This window comes from Pantherophis guttatus, chromosome 2 (assembly GCF_059756535.1).
Source record: "Pantherophis guttatus breed Tessera chromosome 2, ASM5975653v1, whole genome shotgun sequence".
NCBI classification, from domain to species: Eukaryota; Metazoa; Chordata; class Lepidosauria; order Squamata; family Colubridae; genus Pantherophis; species Pantherophis guttatus.
The window spans coordinates 208748665-208757892 of record NC_142064.1 but is presented as its reverse complement, the minus strand read 5'-3'; positions in this window follow the sequence as shown (position 1 = coordinate 208757892).

The window sequence follows — 9228 nt, the reverse complement described above, 5'->3', positions numbered from 1 at the left end:
ACTTTAGGCATGAAAGCTGACTAGGTAACCTTGGGCCAGTGTCTCTCTCAGCCAACATACCTCACAGGGTTTTTGTTATGGAAAAAGAATAGGAGGAGAAGGGAGTATTAGGTATGTTTATCATTTGGAGTTTTATAAAAATAATAAAGGCATGATATAAAATTAAAAAATAAAATAAATAATAAATAAATCCATATTCCTCATTATTCCAGAATTTCTCTCAGTCTGAGACTCATTAAAATAATTTAATTATTTAAAATTATTTAAAATTCTTTTAAACTTGAGAAATGCTCAGATTGGAGTATTGGAGGAGGCAGATAAATCAACCTAGAGAAGAATGGCAAAGTCTTGAAAGTCAGACTGATGCAATGCTGTGATTTGTGGATGTTTTCTTTGCTGTTAAGTGACTTTCTGAAGCAGGAACATCAAGGGAAAAGAATTATTACCTTGCCTATACTGAGGTGCCGTGTAACGGGGTAAGCTCCCGTTACTTGTCCCAGCTTCTGTCAACCTAGCAGTTCAAAAGCATGTAAAAAATGCAAGTAGAAAAATAGGAACCACCTTTGGTGGGAAGGTAACAGCGTTCCATGCGCCTTTGGCTTTTAGTCATGCCGGCCACATGACCATGGAGACTTCTTCAGACAATGCTGGCTCTTCGGCTTTGAAATGGAGATGAGCACTGCCCCTTATGTGTGAGGGGATCCTTTACCTTTTATACTGAGGTGAGCACTTACAAATGAGGACAATGAGGACCATCTTGCAGTGATTCAGAAGCGGATAAGACGGGCAATGGGAACAGCAAATTTATGGCAGCATTTGTTGTGATCTCAAGGATGGATTGACAGTAATTTAACTCACAAATGACCCTGAACTGGAAGTGATCAGGTAGTGCTGAGTTGATTTTTTTTTTAAAAAAAGAAATTATAACTGAGACCAGTAAAAAACATTTATTTGCTTTATCGAAAATGTTACAATGATGCCAAGCAGGATTTCATGGCAGGAAAAGCAAATGGAAATAACAGCTCAAGATGGGTAGAAGTTCCTCCGACAGGAGCACCTGAGTAAACAATCCAATTCCAGGGGAAAATGGCAGACATCAGAAAAAAGCCAATATAGCTATACAAAAAGCTTCGTAAAGGCCTGAAACAAAAGAGTTGGACAGAACTATAGTGATAATGTCAGGAAAGTTGAAGCTCAGAATAAATTGTGGTTGGTGAACAATACCAAGGGCTTCTGAATAAAAGGAAGAGAACAGAATCATTTTAGCAGCTGCTCAGGGAAGATGGCAAAATTCTAACAAGTAACAAAGGGGGAAAAATGAGCTATTCAACTCTTATTTTGGCTCTGTCTCCTCCAAAAATAGAATGTGTTTCTTCAGACACATTCTGAAGGATACTACAGTTATTGTATTCGAAAGGAACTTGCAGGTGACCTAACTGAACATTTGTGTTATTTTGTGAGACATCCTGGAAAATGGGTAATATTCCAGACAGAGGAAGAGCAAGTATTGTTCCTGCCTGCAAAGGGGAAGAAAAGGGGGGATCTAGGAAACCTCAGATCAATTGGTCTGACATCAGTACTTGGAAAGATTCCACAATGGGTCAAAATGAAATTGATCTAAAACAATCTCAGAATGATCACAACTCAGCATGGATATGTCCAAAACTAATCATGCAGATTGACATTCTCTCATCTTTGATTGAATAGCTTCCTTAATATATCGTGGAATTCTGTGGAATATATCTTGATTACAGTAAGACACTTGACCAAAAAAAATCTCATTTTCTTATGAACAATGTGTGGACAAGGTACTGGCTCAAAATCATGTTCAAGAGGACTCATCTATGGTTTCTTAACTAGAATGAACTGCCAAAGTTGATTCTGGAGCCTGGACTTTTCCATGTATTTATTTATTACATCATTATTTATTATATTTCCCTGAGGTGGGAGAATACTTAACACATTTGCAGGCAATACAAAATTAGAAGTGAGAGCTAATATCCTAGAAGAGGGGTCTCCAATCATTGGCCCATGGCCCACTACCAGACCATGGCTTATTTGGAACTGGGCCGTGTGAACAGCAGGCTGGCATGCACACATGCACGTTCAGCTCAACTCACACAAATTGAACTGAGTGTGTGTGTATGTTGGCCCACCACATGCGCACATTGAGCTGCGTGCATGGCCCTGTTCCCCTCTCCCTCCCAAGCTGGGCCACCAAGCCGCAAAAGCTGGGGACCATTGTCTTAGAGGTAAAAAAGAAAATTCAAAATGATGTCTATGTGCCTCCCACCCTACTGGCATTCTGGAAAAACCTAAAGGTACCACTGTGATCTCCGTCCTTGGGCTAGGGTACTGGGGATCCTGCTGGATTGTACATAGCTGTGGTTAACCTGATTTGCCATTGGATCTTGTTTCTCTTTTTTTTCTTCCTAGGAATGAGAAATAGAATTGTAAATTGAAATTTTACAGAGGCAGATGCCAAGTTCCAAATCCATGTGAAGGCTGTATATTACCTGGTTTGCATATAGTACTTATGTGTTATTGATGTACTTTGTAAAACAGCAGGACTCCTCAACATTTACGGCTTGGAGGCCCGGCTGAGGGCGAGAGGAGAACAGGGCCGTGCAAGCACTGGCCTGGTGCATGTGCAGCTTGACTTGAGTGAGCAGCGGGCCAATGTGTACACATGCAGCTCGACTTCTGTGAGTTGAGCTGCATGCGTGCATGCTTGCCAGCCTGCAACTCGCATGGCCCAGTTCCAAATAGGCCACAGTCCAGTAGTGGACCACACTCCGGGAGTTGGAGACCCCTAGTGTAACAGATGTTTTTCTTCATTGTTCCAGGGCAGGATTAGGGATGAAAAATAATGGATTTAAGTTACAGGAAGGCAGATCATGACTGAAACTGAAAGAACAATTTGACTGTGGAACCAGTTACTCCAGAGAAATAATAGCATCGCCATCACTGTATGTAATCAAGCAGAGGCTAATCAGATGGTAACCAGGGGGTGCCTTCGATGATTCCCTCTAACTTCAAATTCTCTATGATTCCACAGGTAAAATATTTGAAATTTAATCCTAAAAAAATAGAATTGCTTCTGATCATTCAAAAGACAGAGCTACCGTAGGTATGTAGAGTCAATCTTTGTTGAATAGGGGTTGTTCGAAAACCCTAAAGACTCTGGTTTCAGGTTTAGCCATGGATGGATAAGTAGATGGAAGAATATTGCCTAATTTAATTTAGTTCAACACAATTCAATTAAATGATTGCATTAGAGTTCTTTGGATAGGTGAATCTTATTATGGTCATCGATCAAAAGGAAAAGAGGAAAAAGGCAAAAAGGAAGAATGGAAAAAGATAATTCTAGTCCTTAAGTGTTACTAAATTTTGTTATGCTCTCTGAAACCTTCATCCTACTATAAATAACAATTGATAATCAATAAAGGAGAATATTTGTAGCTCAGGGTTGAAATGAGGAGTCCTTGGTGGGGTCCTTGGAATAGCACCAATGATGTTACGTAGTTTGGGAGTGAAACATCTGCAAGAAAACAACCAAGATCAGAAAGCACCAAGGACCCCTCAACTGCAGGGGTGAAATCCAGCAGGTTCTCACAGGTTCTGGAGAACCAGTAGTGGAAATTTTGAGCAGTTCAGAGAACCAGTAGCGGAAATTTTGAGTAGTTTGGAGAACCGGCAAATACCACGTCTGGCTGGCCCCAGAGTGGAGAGGGAATGGGGATTTTGCAGTATCCTTCCCTCAGGAGTGGGGAGGGAATGGGGATTTTGCAGTATTCTTCCCCTGGAGTGGGGTGGGAATGAAGATTTTGCAGTATCCTTCCCCTGCCACGCCCACTAAGCCACACCCACTAAGCCACGCCATGCCCACCAAACCACACCCACAGAACCAGTAGTAAAAAAATTTAGATTTCACCACTGCTCAACTGGTAATCATTACCAATTGCAATTCATAGTAGGATGAACTTTTCAGATAGTATAACAAAATGTAGCAACACTTAAAGAGCTAGTATTGTCTTTGTTTTCTAATAAGTATGCAAAATAGTAGTAACCAATTGCTTTCATACTGATGCCCAAAGTCCAGAGATGGAGCTTAATGTCAAGGAATCTTTGTATACAAAACTGACACACAGTGTTTTTCCAAAGTAAAATTTCTGTTGAAAGAATATTATAGTATCATTAAACCAGTACCTATATCACAATGTTTGTATTACAGAAATGCAGTTTTTTTTCTCAGATTGTGTAGTTACAATTCTAGCAACTGGTTGTGTGAGCTGTGTCTACATGCCACAATATACACCACTGGGGCATTTATGTTGTAGCTTGAAGATTTTGGAGGCCGAGTGTATTCAACAGCTGCTGCCTGAGAGTAGAATGTGGTCAGCAAAGCTAAACTATACAATCCGCCCCCCCCCAACCACACACATGTACACACATGCTAATGATCTACTCCAGGATCCTTTTGTGGAAGGCTTTTACTTTCATTCTGTAGGGACTATCCAGTCTTTCCTCACCTCTTGAAGTATGGCCATCTGTCCAGACTGTTTTAAATGAAATGAGTAACAGCCACATCTTCCACTGAGAGTGCAAACATGCTACTTCTCCACCTGACTTTAATGAAGTCATCACAATATTGTATTTTATAAAAATCTGGGACATACTTTAACCATGGGACTATTGCAAATTCTCTAGTTTGAGCACAGGGCTTAGACTAACAGTACTCTAACTTTAAAACCAAATACATATTTGCAGATTCAAATACGGGAAGGGGTGGAATTGATAATGATTGAGATGAGAATTGTGGATTGGAGATTTTCTCAGTCGGCTCCAGGGAAAATCCTTCCTTTAGGGAATTATTTGTATTTGGGAGAAAATCCCTGGCTGATCTCGTCTGCAACCCCCAGCTGAGTTCAATGGCGCTATTTATCAGCTATGGGTTAGATGGAGTGAAAGGATTTTCAACAGGAGCACGGTGAGTAAGGAAAGGATTAAACTCTTTGTTCCAGCTGCAGAATTCTGAATATGATCACCCCTATACTGGTAATGTGTACGTTTTCAAAAATCTGTATGTTAGCTGCAAAAATATAGTTCATGCCACTCTTATTTTGGTAGCCAAAGTTCCATCTGAGATATCTGGTTTGGATGCTATAACTTAGAATCAAATAATCTGAGGGTTGGAAATAGGCTGGAAGAACGTTTAGCCCAACTCCCTGCCCTGAACAGGAATTTACTAAACTATTGCTGACCGGTGGCTCTCCAGTCCCAGTTTAAACACTTCTGATCATATTTTAATAATAGTTGCATTGCATTGAATAAAAAGTATCTAATTCCCTGATCATTTGAAACTCTGAGCTTGCTTTGGACGGGACATTTTTAGACTCTCTTTCAAAAACCTTGAATAATGCGTATATACTGGTCTTATCAGAGGCAACAATGGGCCAGGGAAGAATATCCTTAACGAAAGCAAAAGACAATGTTTACATTCAAACAATGACATGGGAAATCACTTTTTATGCCCTTTCTAAACCTAAGGTCTGTAGAGATCTCCACCTCCTTTCTTGGATTTATCTGCTGGGATTTGGAAGCTTCCCAGTCCCTTTGTGTGGGATCAAGCTCTGTGCTCCTTCCCAGTCTAGTCAGCCCCTTTGAGAGTCCCATTGTGAGCAGCTGTGGCAAGGCCTTTATCTCAAGAGATTTGCAGCCTTACTCAAGTGCATTCATTCCCTGCCACCCCTCCCACTGGGAGCTGATCCTTTGATTAAGTGGAAAGAGTCGGGCTTTTGAGGAGGCCTCTGCTAAAGCTTGCTCTCAGGGAAAGGAGGAGGGGAGAGCGGAGTCCTTTGTTTTCCCTTTTCTGCTATCTTGCTGATCAGGCCCCTTGCAACCATTTTGGGGGCATCTAAAGGACCCATCTGCTCTAACACCCTCTGCAATTTTGCCAATGGGAAGCAGCAGTTCTTGGTTTAGAGGTTTTCAACCACAACTGGAAACTTTTCCAGCCAAACTATAATGGGTTCTAGCCTATTTCTTCCCAAAGTATAGTTTTGCTATTTGAAAAAGGAGTAAAGTTCTTGCTCTGGGTGTAACTGAGATTAAGTTTTCAAGATGGATGCCTTAATTATGGCTCCACCTATCCATTTACCCTCTTCTCAACTTGGTGGGCTATGCAGCCCCCACTCAGTTATGAGGGAAGTCACCCCTCCTAGAAGAATGAAATATTTTGAGAAATATTTAAAAAGGCAGAATATTATATTTCCCCTAAAAGAGAAATGGAAATCTTAAGGGCTGTCAAACTCCTGGTTCATGGGCTGGATGCTTCATGCGTGGACCACGTCCATGCCTGGTTTCGGGAAGGGAAAAAAAGTCCCGATACATCATGTGATGTCGCTGTGATGTGAGTTTGACACCCCTGCTTTATGCTACCCTGTTTTCTCCAAAATAAGACATCCCCTGATAATAAGCCCAATTGGGCTTTTGAGTGCATGGCAATAAGGCCAAGCGCTTATTTCAGGGTTTAAAAAAATATAACACAGGTCTTCGGGGAAACACAGTATCTATATATAGAATATCTATCCTTCCTTAAGTTAGTTATGGTTTATTCAGGTAACCTTTTTCCTGTCTGGGTTTGATATACTGAAGAGAGCCAATTTGATGTAATTGATGTAATCAGACTAGAAAACCAGGAGACTGTGAGTTCTAGTCCCTCTTTAGGCATGAAGTCAGCTGGGTGACCTTGGGCCACACACTCTCAGCACTAGGAAAGAGGAAATTGCAAACCACTGAAATACACAGGCTGGATTCTTGTAAGAAACTTGAAGCTGGCTAACTGTGGCTCCCCAAGAAGCAATCAGGAGTAGGCAGGGGACAAGAATAGTAATCTGGATCATGGTGCAACAAGAATGCCCTTCCAGAAACTCTCCTGGCAGCTGCTGTAGCAGATTCCTGAACATGCTGTGCTTTTAGGCAGGTACATTTTCCTTTTTGGGTGACATCTGGTGATTTTTATGTCATTCTCCTGTCCTGAATGTTGCCAACAATACTGCTGAGGCAGATTTCCACTAAAGGTAGAACTTTTGACGTATGAAATTGATTCATTCAGAGGGAAATCTTGGGAGGATCCCTTAAAATATGAGGCCTAGGCAGAATAATTTCCTACACAGGAAGGAAAGGGAAGTCCTCTGCACTGCTAATTGCTCAAAGTAAGATGTTTAAACTCTTTGCAATTGTGGGAAGCCCAGAAGATTCCAAAAGGGGGAGAAAGAAAAAACTTTTCTGAAATGCTACACTTCCTCACCCACCCACATTCTCTCTCATGCACACACAAACACTGAAATAAACTTGACTGGAGGCCAGTCATGTTCCTCTCATGGAATATGGCCAGTGCCTCAGCCAATCAAATGCCAAAAAAAAAAAAAAATCTCAAGAGATAATTAGCTCAAAGAAAACCTTTCAAAATAGTATGGACAATATTTCCCAACCTGTCTGGAGATTCTCAGTCATCCAGGTCATGGTTGTCCCAAAGCTGCTTTTTTTAAGAGGCAACTGGACTTTCTTTCTTTTTTCTTGAAGACAGATTAACAGAGTTGGAAGGGAGGAAGGAAGCAGGAGACCCTACACCATTTCTGACAAATGGCAGTCCAATCTTTTCTTGAAAGTCTCAAGTGATGAAGCTCCCACAACTTCCGAAGGCAAGCTGTTCCATTGGTTGATTGTTCTTACTGTCAGAAAGTTCCTTCTCAAAAAGACATTTTGCTTCTCACCCAAAAAGCTTCTTCAATTGAGAACTGAAGAAACTTCTTGATGAGAAGTGAAACGTCTTCAAGGACACATAAAGAGAGCAATTGCCTCTTGAAAAAAGCACCTTTGGGATTTCCCAACCTGATGCCCTCCAGTTGTGTTGGATCAACTCCCATAATCTCTAGTCTGCTCATAATCATGTTCCCATGATTCCCAGATGTAAGACACCAAGTTGGGATAAAGAACTGAGTTGTTCTGGAAACGGTGTCAAAACTACTGGTCGTTTAGTCCTCTCTATTCACGCCAAGAAGATAATGGCACACCTGAGATTGAAGTACAGTTTCCACCTGTTTTTCTATGTCAGATTAAAAGGCAAAAATTGCAAGTAGCATTTTGGATGTCTAGGACGCTCTATAATGCAGCTGACATTTATCAAAGCCAGGGACATGTCGGTTTCTCAAGTTCCCATCAACTCCCAGACAAGCTTTTTAGGGATGTATGTTTATACAGCGGGATCCATGTGCAAAAGAGAACCAAACAACAGTACTGAACCCTATTCAAGCACTGGGCATTCTGGCTGTCAGAAGCTATTTTTCTTCCTGATTTCTAGTGGCACTTTGGAAAATCTCCAGCATGCTGGTTGGGCAGAATGTGTCAATTGTTTCAAGAGTAGAATCCTCCCCGTTGCCAGGACATGGGAGAGCTCAACCAAAACCCACCCAGTCAGGCGGCTGGCGCATTGCTGGGAAAAAGGCTCTCCTTTGCCAGACAATGGCCATTCAGTCAAAACTGCATTGCTCCTGTGGCAGCCATTTATCTGCAGTCTATAATCAATGAATACTCTGAGGGACTCCAGCCTCTGGACATAGCAACCGCTTTGTGCCTCAATAATAGAGCCAGTGCTCCCAAGGTCATCCTTATACCAATTGCTACCGAGAGATGCGGTTAGAAAGGAGGGAGGCCAGCCAGTGGACCTTCTTCAAGGCTGTTGTAGCTCTTCGTGCTAGAGGTGGCTCAGAAAAACTGGTAGAAGCAGAAACAGCTAAACACTTTAGTTAGCCTCTCTTCTTTCCCAAAGCCCAGACCTACCCACTCCTCCACTTCAGAAGGCTTTTCAAAACAGATTATTGTCTGTTTTCTCTTCCAGGTGCAAGCACTTTCTCAATGGGTTGGCCTACAACTTTTAGCTCCAACAAAGAGAAGGAGGGGGAAATGATGGATATGATAGTGTCTATCCATAGAATCTCAGTCATCCAGGTCATGGTTGTCCCAAAGATGCTTTTTCCAAAGGCAACTGGACTTCCTTGTTTTTCTTTGAAGACATTTCGCTTCTCATCCAAGAAGAGAACTAAAGAAGCTTCTTCGATGAGAAGCGAAACTTTTCAAAGAAAAACAAAATCCAGTTACCTTTTGAAAAAGCACCATTGGGGTAATTCAATAGACCTAATGCAGGGGTCAGCAACCTGCAGCTCT